The 27,638-nt window shown below is 55.1% G+C and overlaps 1 long non-coding RNA gene across 1 annotated transcript; it reads left to right on the forward strand.

Annotated features, from left to right (window-relative positions):
- Window positions 1-467: 467 nt before the first annotated feature.
- Window positions 468-18,155, forward strand: LOC149120616 (uncharacterized). The gene is made up of 3 exons (XR_016226217.1): window positions 468-597; window positions 5,468-5,603; window positions 17,797-18,155. It is a non-coding gene; the product is annotated as an uncharacterized LOC149120616 (long non-coding RNA).
- Window positions 18,156-27,638: the final 9,483 nt, after the last annotated feature.

The following is a 27,638-nucleotide window of genomic DNA, read 5'->3' on the forward strand; positions in this document are numbered from 1 at the left end:
GGGTTGGGGGCAGAGGCTGGGGCCCCCACTTTCCTGTGCGTAGGGGAGCAGGTGGAGCAGACGGCTGTGAGAATGCAGATTCCCAGGCCGCCCCAGCTGCTGCTCTGACTCACTGGGTCTGGGGTGGGGCGGGGTGGGGCATTTCTCAGGCACCACAAGTGAATCCGACACAGGTGTGGGGGATCTGGGTCGGCACCCAGGGCCCAAAGCCAGGTGCAAACCATCCAAAGCCTCCTGTCTTAACCTCTCCTTCTCATGTGCCCATCTGTTTCCCTGAGACAACGCTTGGAAGTCGGAAGTGAGCGGTCCCTCCTTCCTGTCCCTTCAGGGGAGGGGGCGTCAGATGGACGTGTCTGTGTCTCCCTGGAGCAGGCCCCGGACGTCTCAGTCCACAGGGACTCAGCTGCCTGGAGGAGCCAAGGGCAGGAGGGGGTAGGGGGAGGAGTCCAAGGGGGAGGAGGTGGGAGGGAGCCCAGGTGGTCCCTGTGAGCCGCGGGGATGGGCAATCCAGGAGGGACCAGAGACAAGGGCCCGGAGAAAGCTGTTCTGACATGCAAGCTGCCCATTCTGAGCCTGTGCTTAGGGAGGGCAGATGAGGTAGGGAGCAACCCCCGTCCATCCCCCCAGTAGCTCCTAGCCCCCTTAGGAAGCAGCTGGGGGGAGGGGCTGGGGAGTAGCCATGGCTCCCCAGGTAACAACTGGTCCCAGGGTTGGGGGTTGGGGGCAGATTTCCCAACCCACTGTGGCCACACCTTTGTGTCCTTCGAGAAAGTGTCCCCTCAGTCCAAAAGGTCACCTCGACCGGCGGGGGGCAGGGGCACCTGCCATGCAGAAGCCAGATGGGACCTTGAAATCCTCAGTGTCCCTGGGAGTGGAGAATGGGGCTCCGGGTTCACGCACAGAGGTTTCAGGGTGGCAGCCGGCAAATCATAAGCGCAGGAAATGAGAAAAAGTGGCTATGGCTGGCCAAGGAGGGGTCCTCGGGTCCAGCCTGGGAGGTCAGGGAGGCCTTCCTGGAGGTGGGGAGGAGCAGGGGCCGGCAGTCCAGAGGCAGAAGCCGAGGGTGCTTATTGACCGAGAGAGCAGCGTGGGCTACCTGAAGTCCAGGAATTAGGGGCAGGTGGAGGAGGGAAGGTGTGGCTCTGATTTTACTTATTGGAAAGGCAGAGTGATGGAGAGAGACTTGAGCCATCACCTGCTGCCTCCCGGAGTGTGAGTCAGCAGGCAGCTGGGTTGGAACAGGGAGGCAGGAGGCAGGCAGCCCTAGCAGCAGTACTCGGGAGGAATGCACATTCCCAGGCCCCCTCTGCCTGCCGGGCTGGGAAGCTCAGGGGTGCGGTCAGCCGGCTGTGAGCTCACCCTGCAGAGGCTGCAGACACACGCTGGCCTCTGAGAACCACCCCTAGGGACAGGAGACTTCCAGAAGCTCATGGGGAAGGGGCATTAAGAGTTTATTTTGATGTGGGGGAAAGAAAAAGGTGTCAGGTGCCAAATTCTATCCATGAGCCATGGAGGATGCAGGCTACGGAAAACCGGGCATTGGGTTTCTCAATGGCGCTTGCGTCATAATGAACCCAAACTTGCAACTCATTCTTCCACAAACTTCTTGGAGTCCCCTCACGGTCAGTGGCTGCAATCAGGGTCAGGGAACCTCACCTGCCCGGCTCCACTGTGGACCCTGGTGGGCGACTGGGTGAACCTGGAGGAGGAGGTCCGAGTCGCGAGTGTGACTTGGGCCCCAGGGCTCTGGAGGAGCTCAATGTGAACCTCTGGGCCTCGTACCCGGTTTGCCTCGGGTCCATGGGATCTCCCCGGCCGCACCAGCAAGGTTGATGCCAGGAGCAGGGAGTGCAGACCATGCATTCCCCCAGTTGGCCCACGCTTCGCTTCAACGGAGGAATTCTGCGTTAGCAAACCCAGCTGGCTGCTCCCGGGCCCCAGAGTTCTGGGCGTGGTTGGCCTCAGGTGGGACTTGAATCTAACTACCTCCCAGGCAGGCCTGGCTAGCTAACCTGTTGAAGCAGTTAAGAATTCAGAAAGGCAGCCGGCGCCGCGGCTCACTAGGCTAATCCTCCACCTAGCAGCGCCGGCACACCGGGTTCTAGTCCCGGTCGGGGCGCCGGATTCTGTCCCGGTTGCCCCTCTTCCAGGCCAGCTCTCTGCTGTGGCCAGGGAGTGCAGTGGAGGATGGCCCAGGTGCTTGGGCCCTGCACCCCATGGGAGACCAGGAAAAGCACCTGGCTCCTGGCTCCTGCCATTGGATCAGCGCGGTGCGCCAGCCGCGGCGGCCATTGGAGGGTGAACCAATGGCAAAGGAAGACCTTTCTCTCTGTCTCTCTTTCTCACTGTCCACTCTGCCTGTCAAAAAAAAAAAATTTTCAGAAAGGCAATAGCAGATCAAAGGCAAGCCCCTCCTTGGGAGCTTAGAACCCGGTGTTTCAGGGACCGGCGTGGTGGCCTAATGGATATAGCTGCCACCTGCGAAGCCAGCATCCCGTATGCACACCAGTTCAAAACCCAGCTGCTCCCCTTCGAATCCAGCTCCCCGCTAAAGGAAGGCAGGGGGGATGGCACAGGTGCTTGGGACCTTGCACCCACGTGGGAGACCCAGAAGATGTTCCTGTCTTTGGCCTGACCTGGATGCAGCTGTCATGGCCCACAGATGTTGTGAACCAACTGATGAAAGATACTCTCTCTCCCTCACTGCCCCCTCTTCCTGTCACTTTGAAATTTTTTTTAAATGGACCCAGTGTTTCCATACCACACAGGTGTGCGGCTACCCTGTTCCCAGTGACACTGATGCCACTGGTATGGGGATGGCCCCCAACACCCACAGCCTGGCAGTGTCCAGAGTGATGAGCCGTGCAGTACAAGGGGCTTCAACATCCACAGAGAATTTCAAGATGTTCATTTTGGTGCAAACATTTTGAAACCCATGTATTATGAGGGGTCTTCAAAAAGTTCATGGAAATGCACGTAACTAGGCATAGAAGTCAAAATGTTTTTGCACCAAGCTCAACCAACCTATTTTTTTTAAAAAAAGATGTATCTTTTATTTATTTGAAAGGCACAGTTAGAGAGAAAAGGAAAGACGGAGATCTTCCATCTTCTGGTTTATTCCCCAGATGGCCACAACGGCCAGGGCTAGCCCAGACTGAAGCCAGGAGCCTGAAACTCCATCCAGGCTTCCCACATGGATAGCAGGGACCAAGCCCTTGGGCCATCTTCTGCTGCTTTCCCAGGTGCATTAGCAGGGAGCTGGCTCAGAAGTGGAGCAGCCAAGACTCAAACAGGTAGCCATAAGGGATAGCAGCATTGCAAGCTGCTTAACCCACTGTGCCACAATGCTGGCCCCATAGACCTTTTAACTGCATTTTTCCACCGGTGTTTCTGAAGCGCCCTTGGGTGTTCTGGAGTATGGATTAGCACCTGACAGTCTCCAAAGCCTTGTGGGCTCGCTCCCTCCCTGTGTCTGTCAGAGGCCGGGCACACAGACTGGCCAGCCCCACGTGTGAACTGACGGGGCCGGAGCACCAAGTTTCTTCCTTCTTAGCACACACACAGCATTGCCGTCATTGCTGGGTTCCTGCTGGGTGCTGGCAGGTGCATGAGGCAGGTGCTATTAATATTTCTGTCTTTACTTAGGGAAGCTGGGGCTCAAAGTGCAGGGTTTGTCTCAAGCCACACAACACATGGCCGGCAGGGGTGCAGGCTCTTAGTCTGCCTAATGGCACAACTCCAGGACCTCCCTAGCGTAGAGCCTGGGCAGTTGCAACTCAGGGGACGGACCAGGGTCCCGGCACTAGGGCAGAACAGATGCCCTGGCCGTCGGCCTTTTAAGTCGCTGCTCCCGGGAGAGGGACAGGGAGATGGGATGGCTGGGGAGGGTCACCGCCTAGACAGCCACTGCCTGCCCCCAGCTCTGAGCCCTGGCTCCAGATGTCAGCATTTGATTTGCCCCCTCACATTGTTTAAGCTCAGCTCTGACGGCCCCAGGCTCTGGGACGTCCAAGAGATGACTCCGCTGACATCTGCCACTGCCTCCCTGTTGATCTCGCCAGTGTCCCTGCAGGTCCTTGCCCTGTGGCCACCACAGACACCCTCGGAAGACAAGATCAGAATGTGCTGGCCCCTTAGGGACGTGCAGGCAGCCAGCTGCATGGGTGGCAGAGCTGGGGCTCCCGTGTATGGCAGGGGGACCCTGTGATGTGTAGCCCCTGCCTGTCGGCCCAGCCCCGCTCCTTGGCTGCAGCCTCCCTGGCCACCTTGCAGCTCTGTGCTCAGGCTGTATGGATTCCGGCCTCCAGACCTCCACCTGGGCACTTCCCTCTGGCTGGCACCCCTTTCCACACTGGTGTGCCATTGTGCCAGAGTCGGCTTGTCAGAGATGCTACCTGGACCCTGTCTCTAGCTGCCCTCTTGGCCTGTGATCTCGTTCCGAGGGCTGACTGCAAGCTGAAGTAGGGTTCACTCATTAGCTTGTCTGCGAGCTTACTTCCCCCTGAAGTCGAAGTGCTCACGAGGACACCCTGGTCTGTCTTCCAGTAACGCCCCTGGTACCCGAGACGGTGTCTGGTACATAATAGGTGCTCACTTAGTCTTTCTGGTAGGCAAATGCCACCCTTTGACTGCTCTGATCAGAAACTCTGGGGTTAAGCTCAACTGTGCTGCCCTGTCAGTCTTGCTCCAGAGCCTGCCTCCAGCCACCGGTCTCCTGGCACCTGACTGGTGCTCCCACCCACCTGGCGTTGTTTCTCCAGGTCCTGGTACCTCTGCTCCTGCACAGGTCCCCGTCTGGGCTTTGCCCAGGACACTGATGGAGAAGTGGCGAGGGTGACCCTCTCTGGGCAGGGACAGGAATGCTTTTGCTGGACATTTGCTGTCCACAGACCCCGAGGCTGGTACCGTGATCACCTCAGGGGGCAAACCGAGGCAGGGGAGAGTAATCTGCCCCTGGTGGTCTTTCCCGGTTTGTCACAAGGCACCTGGACAACACGAATTCCGCTGTCAGATGCCAGCTTTTGAGTCCTACCTGTTTGCCCTTGGGCAACTGAGTTGCTGATTCATAAGGCACTGTGTGAAGCCAGTGACGACGGTATCCAAGCAAAGGCGCTTGGTGCGGTGCCTGGGGGGTGGATCCCTTGTTCCCTGCTGCTCTGTCTTGGCCTGATGCTGTCCGAGAAGAACCAGTGTCCCCCGTGGGGTCCCAGTGCCCCAGTGTGCAAGGAGTGCTGGGGGCTGCTCTGGGCACCTGGAACAAGGGAGAGCAGGCGCATATCTGCAGAAAGCAGCATGGGGAGGGGCTTGGGGCCTGTTAGCTCTGGTTCCACGGCCAGGGACTCTGCCTCTTGTGGGACCCTAAGGTGACACTCGGCTGCCCCACGTTGAAAGGGTTCGGGTTAGAGATGAAGCAATTGCATTTGCTGCCCTCCTTCGCACTATTTCCATCATGATTTACGGTTGCTAGAGGGAGAACTGAAGACGAGCCCTCGCTACAGGACTGGGCTGCAGGGCTCCCAGCCCAGGTCCCAGTGGAAGCAGGAAAGGACCACAGGATGGATGCTCCAGATGGCCCAGGAGGCACCTGTGACCAGGACAGGAAGGTAGGTCCAGGGACAATGAGGAGTGGGATCAGGGAGAGCCAGGGTCTTGGGGTTCAGGAGGACATGGCCACCTCTGCCCAGGCAGGGCTGGGGTCCGGGCAGGCAGACCTGTTCCGGAACTGTGCCATTCAGCGTGGCCGGCAGCCAGCAGCACACGTGGCGTCCCAGCCCTGGGACAGCGGCCAGTGGCACTAAAGCACGGAGCTTTGAATGGGAGGGAGGGACGTCCGCAGGTTCGGAGCAGAAGGAATCAGCAGATGAGTTTATTTTAGTGCAGAAAGTTTTTGAAATGCATGCATGGTTTTTTCGTAACAGGCGTTTTCCACAAACTTTTTGGCTGTCCCTCGTATTTCATTTTAATCTCAAATAAGCTTTAAGACCCGACGCTGGATTTGGTTATTGGAAAGCTTTTGAGTGTGTTCGACACAACTTGGGCATATGAATCTACTTTTTTCGAGTGAAAATTTTATGGAGCTTAAAATACGCGGCCAACAAAATTCTGCTTCTGGATTAAGTCTGCTATAAAGCATAAAGTACCTATTGAATCTCAAAGAATTGGTACTCAAAAAACAGGGAAATAACTGACCAATTCTCATAATATGCTGAGACAATATTTTTACTGGATTGACTTAAATATATCTTCTATTTTTGCTTGTTTTTGTCACTTAATGTGACGATGGTATGCACTTTAATTATGTATACAACTCGCTTCTGTTTGCTTGGTCGGCTCTGCCCTGCGGAGTCAGACTTGGGAGTTTTATCTTCACCAGCTCTAAGTATTACTGTCGTTGTCCATTTGGGCCGATTTGGTAGCCAAACAATGGCTTCTACTTTGAATTTTCCTTTCCCTGACTTTGAGGTCCAACAATTTCACTAGTTGATTGGCTGCTAATTCTGGTAATAACTGTTTATGTCTGTAGTGTTTTTCATACTGATGTGTGGACACTCGCTTTATTAAACGTGATACATGTTGCCATTTTTAGATTTGTTTGATGTTTGCTTATATTTGTTGATGTAATGAGGCTCAGAGTTGTGATGTGTTCAAATATTTCCCGTGGGTTGAGGAACTGTTTTGTTGGGTTGATGGGGTTTTCCGGGTTGCTTTTGGCTTTGCTTTTCCCCCATGATCTCCTCTGGGCTTGGTGGTAGGGTGTAGCGGAAGGTGACAGAAAACCCAGGGAGGGCAGCTTTGTGCTGTAAGGGAACACTTGATGACGCCTACTGTGGGGAGCAACTCGGACTAGACTGTTACTGGAATTAAGACTTATTCTATGCATCTGCTCTCCCACAATATGGCACTGGGAGAGGAGTAAACAACTTCTACACAGCTGCCTCTCACCAGTTTGACTGATGAGCTGCAGGAGCTGATCCTGCTCCTGATTGGAGGAGAGCAGCGTGCTCGGTGTATGGGTAGCAGAGTTGGGATTGGTGGAAGAGGACTATAAAGGAGGAGAGAGACAACATGCACAAGGAACATCCGGATAACATCTGAGCAGCCCCTGAGAGAGCCGGCCAGTGGTGTGCCACTCCCCCGCGGAAGTGGGGAAAGTGGCAGGGGGAGCCACCCCTCCACGGAGGTGGAGGGATTGGCAGCCAACCCGGGAAGGACCAGCAGCAAACCCGGGAAGGGCCAAGCAGACAAAAGAACAACGCAGGGTCCTGTGTCGTTCCTCCGCGAATGGGGGAGTGACAGCCTACAGCCTGTGTGCCTTGGGTCCTGGTTTGTCTGAGTCACCGCCGACCTTGGCCCGTCTCCTTCCCCTCTCCAGGGCCGAGCCTCATTGCCCGCTGAGTGCACACCTAGCCTGTGCTTTGCCCCCTGCACCTTGAGAAACCGCTGGTGGTGTTTTGGGCACAGTCGGTGGCAGGATGTGTGTCCCGTTCTGCTCCGTGAGCTTCCCCACCCGTGTCTCAGAGCTGCCTCATGCCAACATGGATCCTCCTTCCTGCCTGCTGCTCTGGGTGCCAGGCACAGAGCCCAAACTGTGGCTGGTACTTCACCCCCCAGTGGGCACACGGGGTGATTGAGGGCTTTGCTGGTGACCCTGGAGCTGCCCCCTGGCCAGGCCTTCTATTGACGTGGGTGAATGCTTGCCAAGTGGAGAGGGTCTGAAAAGTAGACTCTTGTCCTAGAACAAGCAGAAACTCCATTGCCCCGCCACGGCCACAACACTTGTCCGTAATGAACTGCTGAGTTACTCCGAGGACAGACAGCTCCCACGTGCTGGTTTACTGCTCAAATGCTGGTGCAGGCTGGGAACTCGCTCCAGGTCTCCAAGTACGGGAGCCGTCGCCTGCTGCTCCTGGGGTACACGCGAGCAGGAAGCTGGGATCGGGAGTGGAGCTGGGAGTGAAGCGCAGGCTGGGGTGCGGGAGTTTGCACTGGGCCACACATGCCCTACCATCTCTCCAGCTTTGTGGTCTTCCTTTAATAACTTAGGTTGAAACTCGTGGTGGTGGCATAGGGTTGTTCTGACTTGGGTTTGCTAACTGCACAGCCATTGATGTCAACACCGTTGACTGAAGTCTTCCTTCTGCTGGAAACAGTTTCCCAGCTGTTAAACCCGCACCTCAATGGCAGCTGGATTTCTTCCAGCGACTGACCTGTGCGTCTGTCCCTGGCACATACTCAGGGCTGTACTGGTACCTGGTGAAGCTAGGATTGTCAAAACCTCTAAGAACCTCACTGGGATGCCTGAAGTGTAGGTTGGGAGGAATTGACTTTTTTAATATTGCTTCCTCTTGGGCATGAACATGGCATAGCTTTCCATTGAGTCTCTTCTGTTCAGTAAGATTGAGAGTTCTCTCTGCAAAGATCCTATTGCTTATAAGGTCTCTCTCAATCTTGATTGCTATTGTCACTTTGATTTTTGGGATGGCCTTCTGGAAAACTGACACCCAGAAGAAAGCAGATGGGCCTGGCTGCAATGTGCTCCTTGCCTGATGAACTCCAAGTGCAGGGGCCCCTGGAAGGCTTCCCGGAGTAGGACGGTGTGGCAGGTGATGAGCGAGACCCCCTCTCTCTGTCCTTGAGTTCAGAGGCCCAGGCCCCCATGTGTGGGGCTAGTAGATGAACATCTTTGCCTCCTGTCTGCTTGGGAAGACGCCCAAGGTCTGTCTGTGCTTCCGCCCCTCTCTCTGGCTTGCTCTGTGGTTTTCATCAAACTTACTCTGTATTACGATCACGTCACTCCAAGGCTCAAACAGACCACCCCATAGTGACATCCAGTCCAGCGACTTTGTCCCTGGTGCCACCGCAGGGACGCTGTGGGGGACCAGATCTGTCACCGGAGCCGCCCCCGCCTGCATTGCCACGTGTGCTGTGGTGTACAGTCTCACACTCAGCAGGGTTTCCTGGGCCCATAAGACTATGTGCGATTGAATTTAAACCCCTTTTCCCTGCGCTGGGGGAGTCCAAACCACCCTCAAAGATCTTTTCTTCCCCTAAATCTCTAAGTAAGGCACCTGGCATCTTTGATAGCAATCAAAGGCACATTTCGTTATTCTGTCTTGGGCACAGAATTTGTTCATTGTCTTACCACCTCCACTTTGCATGGGACACCCCCCTTTGAGACTCATAGTCACTTCTGCCCTATGCCTGGCTTTCAGTAAATGGCTCCTTGGGTGTGTAGGTGGGGGAGGGGATGTCCACAGGCTGCCTGCTTTGTAAAGGCCAGCTGGAGCCCAGCCATGCCCAGGTGTCACAGCTGAACAGTTAACAATGAAGATTGACCAGCACTTGGGCCATCCTCCGCTGCTTTCCCTGGCGCATTAGTAGGGAGCCGGGTTGGAAGCAGAGCAGCTGGGACTGGAAGTGGTGCTGAGATGTGGGATGGCAAGCTTGCTGGTGGCAGCAGTGTGGCTCACTGCCCTGCAACCCCGGCCCTGCGCCCTCCTGGTGCGGAGGAACAATGTGTGCAGCCGCACTGGACTGGGGCCAGTCTTGCATGCTGAGTGGTTTCAGCCTTCTCATCTGCACGGGGCTCAGTTTCCCTGTGATGATGGCAGCACCTCCCCACTCGGTCCCATGACTGGGAAGATGGCGGGGGGGACACTCACGGTTTGAAGTGCTAGGTCTCAGATCCTCGGTCTCAGAGGCCCCAGGTGCAGGGGCCACTCCGCCCTGGCCGGTCCCTTCTGGGATGCAGGGAAGTCCAGGGGAGCTCCTGTCGGGCCACCATGCCCCCCCGCCCCGTCCAACAGTCTCCAGGATTCGCTTTTCTCTGCTGGGAGCCACTGTCAGCTCCTCCCCGTCCCCAGGGGAGCCCCTGGCAGGGGAGTGGTAACCACTCAGCAGCAGCGGCGGGGGTCCTGGAGGAAGATGAGGATGGAGGAGAGAAGGCCGCAAGGGCTAACACTGACTGCCATCTGCTGCATAGCTTTGGGGGTGGGAGGGGCTAGGCCAGGGCGGGGGTGGAACTGGCCACCCCACTGTAGCTGAAAGTACAGCAGTATGAGGACTGAGTTGAAGGGACGCAGGTGCCCTTGGCAATGCCCTTGGTGGTCAGACTGTGTCCCTCTGCCTTCACCTGCAAAGAGGCTCTGGACGTCTCAGAGTGGCCCACCCCTTGTGATGGGCCAGCACAGGGCCCGTGGGGAGGGCACTGTGGGCCAAGGTGTGGCCCAGAGACACGGAGACATCGCTGGTGCAGGTGGCAGGTACAGGGAAGAAGAGGGCCGGAAGTGGGGACGTTGGCCCCAAGGGGGTGGGTTCGGGCTTGGGTCACTGGCATCATCCTGGAGGCCAGGGTCCCGGAGACCAGGGTGGCAGCGGGGTTGTGGGGCAGGGGGGGCAGGAGGATCTGATTCTTGGCTCTCCCAGCACCTGGGGGCCCTGTGGATGCTCAGTGTGGCTTGTGGCTGTGCCTCCCTGGTCTCTGCCTCCACCTGCTCACGACCCTCTGCTTTGTGCGGCCCCTCCTGCTCCTGTGAGGACACAGTCAGAGTGACCAGGGACCACCCCAGTCCAGCATGACCTCATAGTGCAGGGACCCTCTTTCCCAGTGAGGCCATGTTTGGAGGGTTCAGGTGGACCCTGCAGCTGGCTCTCACGGTTTCCCGTGCACTCTGTCTGCTGCAGAGTGGCCCCCCTCCCCTTCCCCTGCTGGAACCTGCCTGCCCGGTGGTCCCAGCCCCCTGGCAAAGGTGCAGCGTCTTCCAGTCTGATTGCAGGAGGACAGTGGGGGAGTCTGGGGGTCTGGCCACTGCCCTGCTCTGTGACGAGGAGGGGGACATCAGGGTCAAGGCTGGATGCTCTCTGTGACAGAGTCAGGGTCAAGTTCTAGAGAGACTAACTCGGGCTCAGCGCTACGCAGGTGATGGGGTGGAATCTACTTGTCTCTCAGCAAGCTCATAAGCAGTGGGATCGCACCACAGTGGACTGAGACGGCAGATCAGCTGCAAGTCAGAGGCATGGACCTGACAGCGTTGCGTGAGCAGTGACTCAGCGCAAACCTCAAGAAGGACTTCGCATTTCTCCACACTCACGAAGATGAAACGCATCACATCACAAGTGCCGGGTGCAGCAAGAGGGGTCCTCAGAGGGTGGTTGGTGGCCACGCCGGGCCACGTCACAAGGAAAGGAAAGCTTTGGGTAACCCTGGAGACGCAGGAGCAAACCAGACCCACAATTACGAGGAAAGAAATGCAAACATCAGAGCAGAAATAAGGAAAATAGAGACTTAAAAATCCCAACAGATCAGAGCAACAGTTGGCTTTTTTTTTTTTTTTTTTTTTAACAGGCAGAGTAGACAGAGACAGAGAGAAAGGTCTTCCTTTGCCGTTGGTTCACCCTCCAATGGCCGCCGCGGCCGGCGCACCGCGCTGATCCAATGGCAGGAGCCAGGTGCTTCTCCTGGTCTCCCATGGGGTGCAGGGCCCAAGCACTTGGGCCATCCTCCACTGCACTCCCTGGCCACAGCAGAGAGCTGGCCTGGAAGAGGGGCAACCGGGACTAGAACCCGGTGTGCCGGTGCCGCAAGGTGGAGGATTAGCCTAGTGAGCCGCGGCGCCAGCCTTGGCTTTTTTTAAATGTTTGTTTTATTGGAAAAGCAGATATACAGAGATCTTGTGTCTTCTTGTTCACTCCCCAAATGCCCACAACAGCCTGGGCTGGGCCAGGCAGAAGGCAGGAGTCAGGGATCCAATCCAGTTGTCCCACGTGGGCGACAGGGACCCAAGAGCTTGGGCTGTCACCTGTGCCTCCAAGGTTGAGCATTAGCAGGAAGCTGGATTGGAAGGAGCTGAGCTGGACTTGAACCAGGCACTCCCATATGGGATGTGGGTGTCCTGAATGGTGACAGAGCCACCATGTCCAACGCCCACCGAGAGCTGGTTTTTTGGAGATGCACACAAAATCAGTAAACTCAGTCCATGCCTGGGGGTGTAGGCTGCAGCTGCCCAGGAAGACTGTTCTCTGCACCCAGGCACTTAACCAGCTGGTGCCCGCCTCGCCCCTAACACACCTGCGGCAGTGAGGGGTGCATCTCCCCAATCCCCCCAAAATCTGGAAAGCCCCTATATTTTAGGCCCACACTAACGGGGCCTCCGAAGCGCTGTGGCTCCTGTGTTGGGTCTGCGTGGAGCAGTAAGCACAGAGACACAACACAGTGTGCTTAAAGACTCTGGGGCAGATGCTGGGGACAGGTGCTCCCGAGTTGGAGGTCCTGCTAATGCACACTGGGGAGGCAACGCTGATGGCACCTGTGGCTGGGATCCTGATAACCAGGTAAGAGACCTGGAGTGCACTCCCAGCTGCCTCCTGGCCCTGCCCTGGCCGTTGGGGGCACTGAGGTAGTAAACTTTGCTCTTTCTCGGCCTTCCAAGTACCTGAAATAAATTTTTTAAAAATACAGTGCTTCGTTTCTCTCTCAGGTTTGCCGAGGGCAGTGGACATCCACATGTTGACCTCCTGGGGCGTCCGGGTTCCCTGGCTCCTTCCATGACGGGCCGTCCTTGGTGGGCCTGCTCGGGGGTAAGAAGCACATGAGAGAGACTCACGGTGACCTGGTCCCCGCCCCTGGTCTCCCAGGCTGGGCGTGGGCTTCCGCCCTCCAGCAGGTCCCTCTCGGCTGGCCAGCAGACAAGCGGCTTGAAAAATCCGGGTGTCGGTCTTCTCCCAGCTTGCTTTGTTTCCTAAGCCGGCTGCCGGCACAGATGGAGCTACTGTGATTAAACAGCCACCCTGCCTTTCCCGCCCTCAGCAGCAGCCGAAACATCCCGGAGGGGCTTCCCAGACTAGGGGCTGCCTCTCTCCACTGCTGAAATGAAAACCACCAACGTCACAGAGCACACCTGGGAACCCTGGGCCGCAGTCCTGGGCGCACAGCAGCGAGACCGTGGCCTGGGGTTGACTGGGTGAGCGCAGGCTGTCGGGCTCCCCATGGGGTGCGGGAAGCCAGGCTTAGGACCTGAGACTCGGATTTTTAGAAGAGTTAAGTGTTTTTAAAGTTGAGATAAGCTTTGCATCCAGGCAGATGCATAAGTGTGAAGTGGGCAGTTCAGCGCCCGAGGGAGCCTGCACCTCTGCCCGGAGCCAGGGCACGGTCATCTCAAGGTGGCTGTGACATTTCCGGTCCCACCAGTAGCTGCCTGCTGCGCTTTCTTCCCCTGGACACTAGTTTGTTCTAGAATGTCACGGAACACAGTTGTGCATTGCGCCTGCTTTGGAAGTCTGGCCTTTGTCACACCCGTGGTTTGAAGTCCGTCCATGCTGTTAGGTTTCCCTGTGGTCGGTCTCCCTATGGCTGAATTAGATTCTGTTGCATGAATACACCTTGATCTGCTCACCTGTCGTTTGGGTTACGAAGAGGAAAGTTCCTGGGACCGTTCTTGCACAAGGACTTTAAAAAGACATTTTTAATTTGTTAACAAGTGGCGTCTTTGGGCCGTAGGAAAGAGCTTTGTTTAGCTCGAGGAAACGTGCGCTGCCCGGCTGCCTGCCCCGTTTTACAAGTGTGTGGGGGTTGAGTGACGCCGACCTCCCCGGCGGGAGGAATCCAGACTTTGATTTGAGCCGTTCTGATGGGTGTGCAGTCAGCCCTCCCTGACTTCAAAACCACTTCCCAGACAGTAGTTAGACGGAGGGCTTGTCACAGGCTCACTGCTCCTGGGATGTCTTCCTCTGTGAGGCCGTCTCACGTCTTCCTGTGGTGGTTGTCTTCTCGATATTGAGAAATCAGATTTGTTCCTGGACTCCGGATGCAAATACTTTGTCCGACGCATGTATCATTCTTTTCTCGTAGCGCGTGGTTTATCTTTGTTTTCTTAATGCTGTCTTTTGATATGAAGACGTGATTTTATTTTGGTGATGTATGTTATAGCATTTAAACAATTTTATGGTAATTTCTTTCTCTGCTGTATCTAATACATCTTGGTGTATCCCAAGATCATGAAGATAGATTCCCGTGTCTTTGGGAAGTTTTATAGCTTTCGCATTTATATTGCATCTTTGATCCAATTTCATTCCTTTTGTGTATGAAGTGATATATGAGCCACCGTTTACTTGTAGCATTTCCTTTGGAGACGGTGAGTGAGAGAGAGAGGGGAGGGAGGGAGGGAGGGAGTGCTCAGACCCAGGAACTCGGTTCCAGTCTTCCATGTGGGTGGCAGGCACCCAGCTGCCCGATGGATCCCTGCTCCCTTAGGAGCTGGGGCTGGGAATCAGACCCAGGCACTCCAACCTGGGAGGCAGGTGTCTTCCCTTCTTGGCTCAATGCCTGATCCCTCTGCATCTCCTTGGCCACGTGGATCTGGAGCTGTTGCCGCTTCTTTATTTGGGTGTTCGCTTCTCCCACATTAATTTCTGTGGCAGCCTTTTTTTTTACGAAACAGGTTTTGTAAGCGTGGGTCCATTCAAACCTATCTCTTCTGTCCATTGTTGTCTTTGTCCATCCTTAGGTCCAAACCATGCTGTTCCAGAAATGACTTTGGCTATTTCAGGTCCTTTGTATTTGCAAATGAGTTTTACACGGAGCTTGTCAGTTTCCAGATAACAACTCGGCTGAACTTTGGGTTGATGTTGCATTGAATAGCTGGACTTGGAAAGATCTGGCGTCTTTCCAATCCATGAACAACACTTGCCTCTTGTTATTTAGGTTGCTTTTTGCTCAGCAAGGTTTTGTAGTTTCCACATTGGCTGCTTTGTCACATTAATTGTTCTTATTATTGTAAAATAAGATGTACCATCTTGACCATTTCAGGAGCACAGTTGGGGTTAAGCACGTGCACGGTGCTGCCATGTTATCCCCCACCTCTCTGCACGTCTTACAAAACCACCGACACCAGACCCCGGCCTCGGGCAGCAGCGACTCCACCCCGTGTCTGGGAGGCACGTGTCCTCTGACTCTCCCGCTCCCTCGAGTACAGTCTTCCTGTTGACCCGTGCTGCAGCCGGGGGCAGGATGTCCTTCCTCGACAAGGCTGAAGACACTGCGTGTGTGACGCAGCGCGGGCTGCTTGCTGTGGTCTTGTCACCCTGAGTGTGCTTGCACAGACCTAGGTCGCAGAACCCACGGCACACCTGGCCGCTGTGTGCATCTCTGGAACAGTCTGTGGCTCGTAGGCTTCTCGCGAGCAGAACAACGGGAGGTTGTTTCTTTCTCGCGTGCTTGATTTAATCAAGATGCGTGGTGAGCACAGCTGTGTGAGGCTGCGGCTGCATAGCAGGGCATACGCCTCCAGTAACTCTTTCTCCCTGAGTAGAGGGAGTGCGTTCTAAAGTAAGTGAGCGCGCAAGGCAGTAGCATCATGTTTTATGATCGTTGGCAAGCATCGTGCACCCCATGTACTCACATATATGGCTGTTAGAGGCCTGGCAGAGCGGCTGGAGTGAGGCAGGACACTCTGCTGTCCCACCAGGCAGTGGGAGTCCCTCACTGCACTCTGATTTCCTTGGCCTTCCCCTCCCCTGTCACACGTGTGGGGCAGTGCCAGTTGTAGCACGTGACTGAAGGCCACGTTCGGCTAATGCTTCCATCTGTCTGCAGACGCCTTGTCCCACTTTGACCCATCTGGTTCACTCTCCAGATGGCTGCAATGGCCGGGGCTGGGCCAGGATGAAGCCAGGAGCTTCTTCCAGGTCTCCCACGTGGGTGCAGGGGCCCAAGCACATGGGGCCACCTCCCACTGTTTTTCCCAGGCTCATCAGCAGGGAGCTAGATGAACGTTGCAAGCTCCTCGCCCGTCTTTGAATCCGGGTGTTGTTGCTGTTGAATTCTGGTTCATTTTATATTCTGGATGTTATTCCCTTATCAGATTTCTGGTTTCCAAACATTTCCTCCCACTCTGTGCCTCTCTATTCAGTTGCGAACGTCTCTTGATGAACACGAGTTTTCTTGTTTCTGTGGGCTAATTTGTCTGTTTTGTTCGTCCGCTGTCTGTGCCTCTGCTGCCATAGCCAAGAAATCACTGTCCAATCCAACATCATGAAGCTTTGGCCCTGCGTTTCCCTCTCAGAGTGCCGAGTTCTGGGTCTTAATTAGGTATTGATGCATTTTGAGTAAATTTTTAAAGGGTTTGTTTATTTGAAAGGCAGAGTTAAAGAGAGCGGGGAGAGAGAGTGCTTGCTATCTTCCATCTGCTGGTTCACTCCCCCAAAGGCCTCGACAGCTGAGGCTGGGCCAAGCCAAAACTAGGAGCCAGGAGCTCCATCCGGGACTCCCACGTGAGTGTCAGGGGTCCAAGCGCTTGGGCCATCTTCTTCTGCTTTCCCAGGCACATAGCAGAGAGCGGGATTGGAAGTGGAGCACCTGTGCTCAAACCAGCACTCATATGGGACACCGGCGTCACAGGCAGCAACTCACTGTGCTGTGCCACAAGCCAGTCCCATTGTTTGGTACAAGGCAGTTTGGAGGGTCCGACTTGATTATTTTGCATGGAGATGTCCAGGTTTCCCAGCACCATGAGTTGAAAATGGGGTTAGCCGGGCTGGTGCCATGGCTCACTTGGTTAATCCTCTGCCTGTGGCGCCAGCATCCCATAAGGGCACTGGGTTCTAGTCCCAGTTGCTCCTCTTCCAGTCCAGCTCTCTGCTGTGGCCCGGGAGTGCAGTGGAGGATGGCCCAGGTGCTTGGGCCCTGCACCTGCATGGGAGACCAGGAGGAAGCAGCTGGCTCCTGGCTTTGGATCAGTGCAGTGCCAGCCATAGCGGCCATTTGTGGGGTGGACCAACAGAAGGAAGACCTTTCTCTCTGTCTCTCATTGTCTGTAACTCTACCTGTCAAATAATAAAAATAAATAAAAATAAAAGAAAATGGGATTAGTGTCTCCTTGTTAAAAAAAAAAAAAAAACTCCTGTGACGAGGTGTTAGGGTTTATTCCTGGGCTCTCTAGCCCACTGGTCTTGGTGTTTGTCTTCATGCCATTCCCAATCAGGAAGTAAATTTGATACATTTGTGTTGAAATTCATCCAAAATACTGGAGGATTTTTGGTCCTATAATGTATTTTAAAATTTGGCTTTCCAGTTATTCGTTGTATTTGTGAATCTGATTTTCCAGTCATTGAAATGATCAGAAATAACATGATTGCTCTCTGAGCCCATCTGCACTATTTCTAAATTTCCTTATCTGTAGGTGTTCCTGTAGGTTCCTTAGGACTTGGTGCATTTACAACTGGGTAACTCGTACGTGAACAGTCTTGGCTCTTCTCACGCGCGAGGCTTCTGTCTTGTTCTCACGTCAATGCACTGGCTGGGATTTCCGATCCAATGCCGGAGCAGACATCTCCTTCTTGGCAGTCTCGGGAAACCTGTCTTTCACAATGAGTCATGTTAGGGTTTTTGAGGGTGTACAAGTATTTTACCAGTTTTTCTAGAAATTTTTAGCATCAGTGAATGTTGATGGTTTTATCTTTTTTTCTAAAGAGATTTATTTGAAAGAACTAGAGAGAGAGAGAGCATCCTTCCCTCTACTCCCCAAGTAGCCACAAGGGCCAGTGCAGAGCCAGGCTAAAGCCAGTGAAGAACCTTAAAAATCAAACCAAGATGGAGTGACTTAAGCTAACACTATTAAAAACAAGAAGTCACCTTTGCCCCAAATAAAATTAAAGTTTAAAAATTATAGCCCTAAACTTTTTCCCCCAGAGCTAAAATTAGGCGCAGCTATAAAAATAAGGGACCCTATGCTTAGCTAGCTGAGACACTTGCGCCTGGCTGTGCTAAGACCTAACCTATTTTGTATGCCTCCTAATACTCAGATAACGGTGTGGGAAGCGGGACGCTGCTCTCCCTCCAGGGGAACGAAGGGAGCGAGACGTCGTCCCCCTCAGGGTGAACAAGATGATGCTGACAGAGGAAGGAACTGCTGAAGAAGTAAACAACAAAATGGCGACGAGGGGCATGCCTCCCATGTGATCCCGTAGCTGATTGGATAGAGGACGCGTGCCTTTCACATGATCAGCTCACGGATTGGACTGCTGTGTGCATGGACACTATAGTGCTTTTGATTGGTCGCTGCGGGTATATATACCGTGTGGCTTTGTGCTGGGGGTGCTCTCTGGACTCCCGAGTTCAGGAGGCCCATCTGCACAGACGCCGAATAAATCCTCTTGCTTTTGCATCAGCTGGTCTGGACTCTGAGTCTTTGGGGTGTGCCTCTCGACATGTTAGCATCCTCACTCCGAGGGTCTAACACCAGGAACCAGGAGCTTCCTCCAGGTCTTCCACGTTGGGCCATCTTCCACTACTCTTCCCAGGCTGTTAGCAAGGAGCTGGATAGGAAGTGGAGCAGCTGGGACGTGAACCGGTGCCCATATGGGATGCGGGCATTGCAGATTTTACCCACTGAGCCATGATGGCAGCCCCTGTTGACTTCTTAAAATGTCTTGTCTGCATCTTTGAAAATTGCTAGCTAGTTTTCCATCTTCAATCTCTTAATAAATGTAAACTAAAGCTGCTTAGTTTTTTTTTTCAAATGCTAAACCATTGTTTTCCTGAAACATTTTATGTGACAGCTTTTCTGTTATTGTTGTTAAAGATACTTATTTGAAAGTTAGAGTTACAGAGAGAGGGAGAGATGGATAGAGAGGGGGATCTCCCATCTGCTGGTTCACTCCCCAAGTGGCTGCAATGGCCAGTGCTGAGCCAGGAGCTTCATCCGGGTCTCCCACATGGGTGGCAGGGGTCCAAGCACTTGGGTTATCTGCTGCAGGCCATTAGCATGGAGCTGGATAGGAAGTGGAGCAGCCAGGTCACAACCCAGCACCCATATGGGATGCCATTGTCACAAGGGCAACGCCAACCTCTGTGCCACAAAGGTGGCCCCATGACTGCTTGATTTAACTTCTGAATACATCATTGAGGATGTTGGTATATTATTCACGAGAGACATTGATCACTGGTCTAGAGTTTTCATTATTTTTTCATGTCTTTGCTTAGTACAGTTAACTTGGCCTTATAAAGTCAGTTGGGAAGAATTCTCTTTTCTTGGGGAAAGAGTTTGTATGACACGCATGATTGATTCCTTAAATGTTTAATGAAGTTCACTAGGGAGGCCCCTGGGCACGCGTCTCTAAGGAGTGGTTTTAAGGCTCAGCTCCAAATGCCGTAATGGACACACAACTCTGCAGATTTCCCCCTTATCCCTGGCCAGTTTTGGCCGCTTGTTCTCTCACAATCCTTTTACAATCGTAAGACAGTAGTGATACCCTCTTGTTGGTTAGGTTGATCATTTCGTTGGGCTCTCTGTAGCTTAAGCAGTCTAACTAGTGGTATTCCAGCTCTACCAGTCTTTTCAAAGACGACTTGTTTTGCGAAACATTCTTCTGTTACATAGTTTTTAATTTCATTGATTTCCATTCCTTATCTCCTTTTAGGAAACTTTGTTTTGAATTTGCTCTTCCTGTTTTTTCTTCATAGTCTAATTTTCCTTTACATCCTTGAATATGTTGGTAACAGTTAAAGTCTTTGCTGATCTCAGCCCGTGTTTCCACTGACGAGTTGTCCTCCGGGTTATGGTTACAGGGTTATGGTTACATTTCCCTGCTTTCTCACGCGCAGTGAAGGTTTGCTGTGTGCTAGACAGACAGAATCTATGTTGTTGAGGGACTGGATTTGGTTGTCTCCATAGAACCTCCTTGCAGCCGGCAGTTCATGAGTTATCTGTGAATGTGCGAGATGGCTCTGGGATGTGTTAGCTCACGGGTAGAGTGGCCTTCCCAGAAGGGCCAGGCCAGGCTGGCTCCCAAACTGCGGCTTCTCTGAGGTCCCGTCTCAGCGCTCCGTGTGCACTCTGGGGCCTCTCCTCTGCCCGGAGTTCAGGTCTTCCCAGGCTGTGAGCTCTGGTACCGGCCCAGCTTGACGCTTCTCTGGATCGGTCCTTACCCAGCTGGGGCTTTCCTCGGCCACTGTTCGTGGCCCAGTGTCACCCAGTGCTGACCTCTGCATGGACAGCTTGCTGTTTGGCCGAATACCCAGAGGGACCCCAGGACAGATTCTGGAACTTGTCCTCCAGACAGCTGCCTTCTCCCCAGGCCCCATCCCGTGAGTCCCACCCACTCCGGGCCCTGTCTCCAGCTCTGCCTTTGCTGTGAATCCCCAGGCTGGAGGCTGGGTCACCTTGTGGGCTCCCCGTCTCAGGATCCGGTCCTGAGAAGTCCGATTTGCGAAGTCTGAGCACAGCTGCTTCCTGGGTCTTGCCCGGTGTTGGCTGCTTACCACGGCAGGGTTGCTCAGGTACCAGTTACTCCTCCATGGCTGGAAACAGAAGTGCCATCCAGGTTTCCACTTCTAGCCAAGCTGCTGAGACCAGTGCTCATCGACCAGAGAAGTGGGGATGGGGCTAAAGCATTCGTTCACCTTGAGCTTGACGAACTGGGAGAAGTCATTGTCATTTTTGGCTCCTGGGTGTTGCTGTGGATTCATTCTGAGAGGAGGAGTGCAGTGGGAGCAAGAGGTGCGCAGTCACCACACAGACCCCCGGGGGGTGGGGGGGAGTTGGGTGAAAGCAGGCCAGAGGGGAGCAGCCTGCAGACTCATTTATTTCAGTTGGTGCAGTAGCTTATATAGCCGAGGCAGCCAATCTGATCAAGGGCGGTTTATGCCCTAACCAATCACAGCCTGTTGCCAGGTAGGTTCTGTTGCCAGTGGCCATCTTGGCATGGCCTTCTCATTCTACCACACCCGGGTCTATTTTTTCCTGCTGTGCCTCCCCCTTCAGCCACGGTTGTCTTTACCTTGCCTTCTTTGCCCTGAGTTCTTCACCTTTCTAGATATCCCTAATCCTTAAAATAGCCCTGGCAGCCAGGAGTGGTGTGGCTGGGCTTTGGAAGACCGTGCAAGCTCACAGCACAAGCAGTGGCCAGAGTTCTTTGTCCCCAAAGGGAGACCTTGGTGCCACGGTGAGCTGCCTTCCCGACAGTGGGCACTGGCTGGTTTTGCACGCATTCAGAGTTGCAAGGATCTTGCAGGTTGGCCAGCACCACAGCCCCTCCTGCACAGGGGTCTTGCACATTCCTGGCAGTTGACTTGAAGAGGGTTAGGTGGCAGGTGGCTCACCCCTTGGTGAAAGAGAGCCCAGCCTATAGAGTAGCACAAACCCAGTGTGACCCCGGGAACACGGACAGTGGCAGCAAGCACACACTGGCTTGGTGCTGTGTCCTCAGTGAGGTACCAGGTATTGAATCCAGGTGTGAACAACCCTCCCTGTTCTCGAGGGCTGACGCCAGGCTCTCTAGTTAAGGTCACAGGCCACGTACATGCTTCAAGTCACAGCTCAGGTCACTCAGCATGGCCTGTGGATGCGCAGTGAACAAATTGGGTCGTACCATGGGAAAGGTGCTTTTTCTGTTTCCTGTGTAGGCTGACCACGTCAAGGAGAAAGTTTCAAGTGGGTCTCCACTTGCCTATAACACTTCTTGTCACTCACTGATTTTTTTTTCTTTAAAAAAAATATTTTTTATATACAGAGCTCCTAGGCACTTGTTTGCTCCCTAAATGCCTACAACAGCTGGGACAGGGCAGAAACCAGGAGCCAGGAGCCACATCGTGGGCTCCTCCGTGTGTGTGTCAGGACTTCATGCCTTCTGTGGGCTGGGATGCAATCTGCTCACCCGTGCGTCAGCTCATGGGCGTAGAGGGCCTTCTGGCCCCTGGGGGTCACTCTGCTGTGTCGTTCAAACCCGAGCATGTGTGTCCATGTCACTTCCAACACTGTGGGCGTGCAATTTCTGGATTTCATGGGATTTCTGGCTTCTGTGGCCCCTCTGGGAAACCAAATTGATTGCCCACTGCACACTCTGCCAGCACTATGTGGGCCTTGTTGGTCCCCACAGCCTCACCGGCATCTGAGGTCGTCTGTCAGTTGCATCCATGGTGGGGCTGTCTCACTGTGCCTGTGGCCGGCGACGTCGGGCATCCAACTCGGGGGCTTGGTGCCTGCTGTGCGTCTTCCCTGGAGAACTGTCTGCTGATAGTTTTGGAGTCGGGGGTGCCTGGGCAGGCGTCTGTGCTTCGGGAAGCTCATGGTGGACGGTGATGGCACCGCGGCAATGGCAGGGTCCGGAGGCTGCGCCCGAATGCTGTGGCCCCCAGAAGCCTCTCAGTAGAACCTCTCCTTCTTTCCTGTCACCCCGGATGGAACTGGTGGTTGTGGAATACAAATATGCCTCCCTGGCATCACTCCCCAAATGGTTGCAATGGCAGGGGTTGTGCCAGGCAGAAGCCAAGAGCCTGGAGCTTCCAGGTCTCCCATGGTGAGGCAGGGGCCTAAGAACTTGGACCATCCTCTGCTGCTTTCCCAGGCCCATTATCAGGGAACTGGATCAGAGGTGGAGGAGCCGGGACTTGAACTGATACCAATATGGGATGCCAACATTGCAGACAGAGGCTTAACCCACCATGTCACAGCTCTGGCTCCCATCTGTTGGTCTTTCAATGATGATTCTAAGACACAATTCCTGGATGTTGTCTCATGAGCCTTCCTAGGTTTGCACCAAGTTGGTGGATGTCTGGGAAACTGGTATAATATTAGCAGTAAATAAGAGCAGCCTGTGTGTGTGTGTGTGTGTGTTTGTGTGTGTGAGTGTGTGTGTGAGACAGAGAGAGACAGACAAACAGACAGGCCAGCCAGCCAGCCGGCCCTCCAGAGTTATCAAGGGCTGGACTTTTGCGATCCTGCTGCCTTGATGTCCCTAAGTCAATGCCTTTGCCTGCCTGGCCCGAGATGTGCCCCAGGGGCCATGGTCCCCAGTACACAGTGGCTGACCTGTCAGTGAAGAAGGGAGGGAGAAGGGGAGTGGGGTCTTGAGGCCACTCCAGGGTGGGCCGGCCATCTGGAAGGGCCGCATGAGATGGAAGCAGCTCACCGTGCATTTCCTTAACCCGGCCAAATGCAGCTGTCCATCACAGAAAGTTCTAGAAGGGGGGGGGGAAAGGCCACGGAGGCAGCAACCAGAAAGATGAGGGTCGTCCCAGTGTCCTGTGTCTGGATGTCTCACTCCTGTCCCAAGGCAGCTTGTGGTGAAGGTGGGGGCTCTGGCCCTGAGGCTGGTGACCCTTCTGAGACACGTTCATCTCAGAACACACGGTGTGTGACCACGATGGGCTCTTGGGAGCCGTCTGGGCGGAGGCTGAGAGATTCAGGGGATGCAGCTGTCTCCAGGATGGGGCCCGGGGCCCCAGAGACCCCGTGAGACAAATCCCTGGGACGATGCACACGTCTAGGCCGGAGATCATTGCTGTAAAATGTCCCACAGGGCCTGTGCGTCAGCACAGAAACAGCGTGTTGTATTTGCACACACGCCATCACTTCTCAACCTAAACAAAACCCACATTGTGAGTCGGGGCTCAGCATTTCGGCTGACAGGGTCAGGTGGTCTCGGAGGGTCTGGGAGCTCAGCACCAAGCAAGTGGATCTGCAGTCATGCCCGTGAGCCTGAGGCCCCCGTGGGACCCCTGCCCATCATGGCCCGCCCCTGCCCCTTGCCCGAAACTCGTTCATCAGAATGACAGATTGCAGAGTTACTCACACGGAAGTTTAAGTGGCGCTGGCCTCATTCGCTGAGGACGTTTCTGATGGGCACGTGAGCGCACGCGTCGACTGAGTGCAGCGTGCTGTTGAAATGCACGCACTGCGCGATGGTCAGGGGAGAGTTATTAGCATGTGCGTCACCACAGGCATGAACCACTGAGAACATGCAAGACCCTCTCTCCTGCTGTGTCTGTCTGTTCCAGTCTCGGCTCCACTTGCAATTCCAGCTTCCTGCTACTGTGCACCTGCGAGGCAGCAGGTGAGGGCTCATGAACGTGGGTCCCTGCCACCCACATGGGAGACCTGGAGTGAGTTCTCGGATCCTGGTTTCGGCCTAGCCCAGTCCTGCTTGTTGCAAGCCTGTAGGAAGTGAATGATAGATCCTTCTCTGTCTTCATGTCTGTCTCCCTGGGTCTGTGTCTCTGCCCTCTGCCTTTCAAATAAATGGATTTCAAAGTTTTAAATAAGATTTTTTTCCAAAAGAAAACCCACTCTTCTGGCCGCTTTGAGGCGGGCACAACATGACAGCTGACTGTGGCCGCCCTACTATGTGTTGCACACAACACTGGGATGCGCAGGTTCCATCCGACCGTGACTTGACACCAACTACCCGCTTCCTGCTCCTCCCAGCCTCCCAAGGAGATCAGCATGGTGGTGACTTACCTGAGCTGGTGCAGCATCCCCCAGGTTCATCCACGTGGTTGTGAATGTCTGGATTCCATTGTCACTTACTTTTAGTTGAGGGCATCAAGAGGAGTAACCTTAGCAATGAACACAGTCTGGTGGAGTCATGTCATCTGTCACCAAGCCCCCTCAGGCCTCCTCTGTGCCGTTTCTATCTGAGTGCTGTCCCAGGTGCTGCCTGGACAGGGCGGTCCTTGCTCCTGCTCTTGCCTTTGTCCCTGGTTGGTTTCATCGGCAATGGGGGTAGCCTTCCTTTCTGTGCACTGGGAAACACTAGGCCTTGAAAGCAAGCCGCTGTCTAAGACAGCAGGTACAGGAGACTTCAGAGAGCCGCTGTGTGCTCAACACAGCCTCCTACCCTTTGCTTGTGGTTTCCAGCGATTCTACACGGATAGATGTGCAGACAAAGTCGCTGGCCGGGAGGGTGAGGGTGGAGTAGTGTTGGAGCCTTCTCTCTGCTCCTCTTCCCTTCTTCCAGCAAGTGATGACTGAGCACCTGCCCTAGGTGCTGGGGACTGGGGATCGAGAGTGAGCAAAGCCGAAATCCCCACCTTGCCGCAATGTGCGTCCCATATGGGAACAGAGGAGGAAATAAAACACACACGGTCTTCCAAACATGGGTGGAAAAGGTGTGCTTTGAACAAAGTTAGGCATGTATTGCAAAGAATATTTTGCACCCAAATCGACTTACCTTTAATCCCATCTCCTGTGAGCTTTCTGGGGTCCCCACATACCTGGTGTGTCTGATGGCGAAACCAAGGCAGGAGCATGGGCAGGAGGGCCCCCCGGAGGGCCCCCTGCGGAGTTCACAGTGAGGCGGTTTGGGAAGCTGCACCGGGGAAGTGACATCAGCATGGGCTGGACGGAGGGCGGGGTGAGTCATGGGGACCTCCTGGGCTTCCTCACCTCCACAGTGTGGGTGCTTGAACCCGGACAACCCTGTTGTGGGCGGCTTGAGGGTCAAAGACTGCCAGGCAGTGCAAAGGCCCTGCGGAGAGTCCTTGCTGCACCCAAGAACCAGCAAGGTAGTCATTGCCGATGGAGGAGGTAGGGTGGAAGAGGCCTGCAGAGCCAGGCTGCCCTGAGTCGCAAGGGATCCTGCACCTGTGCTTTGCCTGGTACCCATCTTGCTCAGGACATGCGCCCTTGGGGGTCTCCCAGGAGTGGAGCTGCTAGGCCCCAGGGGGGGAAAGCTGTGCCAAAGCGTTGGCGTCCATTGGCTGCCTCACTGGGATGGAGAATTCCAGTCGGGCCCCATCCTGCCCCATCCTCGTGTGTCCTGTTACTCATCGCTGGGGCTTTGCTGGTGATGGGGTGCTGACATTTGAACTGGCGTTTGCATTTCCCTGAGGGCTGATGGCCTTCCGGACTTTGTCCTGTCACTTGAGGGACTTCTCTCACGGGGCGTCCATTCAGGTCCTGGGCTCACTTTTCTGTTGGGCTGTCCACGTGGCTGCATCGTGAGGAGTCCTCTGTGGCCGGGGGTGGGTTGTTCCTGGGACAGACGCGTCACAGACCACTGGTCTAGAGGGCTGGGCGTTACTACTTGAGTTGTTTCTCTGGTGTTGCATAACAACCTATGGGGAACTTTGCCACTTAAGACTGCCTGCGTGTGACTGTCCATTTCCGTAGCCTGGGCATCCAGCATCCTGTGGCCGGCTTCTCTGCTCCCAGTGTCACAGCTTAATGAGGGTGTGGGCGGTGGCAGCGGGGGGGGGGGGTTCTCACTGGGGAAACTGTCCAGGCTCATTCCCGTCACTGTCAGAATTCCATCCCCTGTGGCTGTAGGCCTGGGGTCCTTGTCACCTTGCTGGCTGTCGGTTGGGGGCCCCTCATCAGCAAAATCATCAACACCACCTCAGATTCTTCCCACGCTTTGGGTTTCTGGTTTCCTCCATCTCCCTGCCCTAGACCCAGACTTAAAGGTTTGGGTGAAGGCTGGCATTGTGGCGCAGTGGGTGAGGCCACCACCTGCGACACTGGCATTCCACCTGTGGGCTGGTTCACATCCCAGCTGCCCCACTTCCGATACAGCTCCTTGCTAATGCACCTGGGAAAGCAGCAGAGGATGGTCCAAGTGCTTGGGCCCCTGCACCCATGTGGGAGACCCGGATGGAGGTCCAGGCTCCTGGCTGTGGCCTGGCCCAGTCCTGGCCTTTGTGGTCATCTGGGGAATGAACCAGCAAGTGATTCATTCTCTCTGTCTCCCTCCGCCCCATAGCTCTGCCTTCCAAATAAATCTTAAAAGGCACATGTGATGGGGTCGGGCCCCCCAGGTACCTCCTTTCTGAGCAGCTCCAGGTGGCTGATTGGCAGCCTTCACTGTTCCTGCAAAAGGCCTCCCTGCATGCGAGGAGACGCGAGCCTGGGAGCGAGGCCCTCCGTCCCCCGGGAGCCACTCCCACCGCAAGTCGCTGGCTTCTCAGGTTCTGCCCACCGTGCTGCTTACAGAGATTGTCAGAGAGGCCGGCCGGGAAGGCAGGGCCCAGGGGAGGGGCAGTGGTGGAGGGGCGGAAGGGGGAGCGTGGGAGGGGGCTGCTAGGGGCTGGAAGGGCCACGCTCCATGGGCCATCTTCAGGGATTCTGGTCTTGCCTCTGCGGTGGGCTCGGCAGGGATGGAGGAAGAGGTTTGCTGCTGGATTTGCAGGCAGTGGGGCTGAGAGTCCTCAGTCCAGGGGCAAAGGTGGAGGCTGGGGAGAGGGTCAGGAGCCTGGAGCTGAGGGGCGGCCGGGAAGGGGTGGGATCCTGGAGCTGGCAGTCCCTGGGGCGCAAGAGGCAGGCAAGCAAGGAAAGCCGTAAGGTGGCATCCCAGGTGCTGGCCTGGTCCCCATGCTTGCAGAGGGCACTCCTGAGCGAGTGGGAGGAGAGGGGCGTGGAGGAGGCCTGAGAAGGAAACCACCCATGTCCGGGCAGGGGCGGCTGAGCCCTGAAGTCCCAGTGCTCTCGCGAGAGCCGTCTGTTCATTGCTGTTGTGGGAGTTCGGCGCCGTCAGCTGCAGCTCTCTGGGCCCCGGGCTGGCAGAGGGCCCCTGCCGACGCCCACTGGGACGACCCCAGGATGACCCCAGCCACAGCAGGCAGGGGACCCTGCGCCAGCCTTTCCCGCTGCCACCTGGGTTGGTGTCACTGCCTTCCACGTCCCCTTGGCCAAAGCAAGTCGCACGGTCACTGCTCGCGTCCGGGAGGAGGAGGAGAGAACCGGGGTACTGGAGAGCGACACCGGTGAAGGGCATGGAAGCCTTCAGTGGGGTCCATGTTGCCTGCAAATCACTTCCCTCATTTTGCAAATGCGGAGGCCAGGGAGCAGCTGGAGGGCTGAGACGGCTGCGCGTGCGCCCTTGCCCAGCTCTCGGGGTCGGGACTGGGCCTGAGATGCCCTGGCCGGCGG

The sequence above is a fragment of the Oryctolagus cuniculus genome, chromosome 19, assembly GCF_051225735.1.
Source record: "Oryctolagus cuniculus isolate XC-2025 breed Fujian yellow rabbit chromosome 19, ASM5122573v1, whole genome shotgun sequence".
Taxonomy (NCBI): Eukaryota; Metazoa; Chordata; class Mammalia; order Lagomorpha; family Leporidae; genus Oryctolagus; species Oryctolagus cuniculus.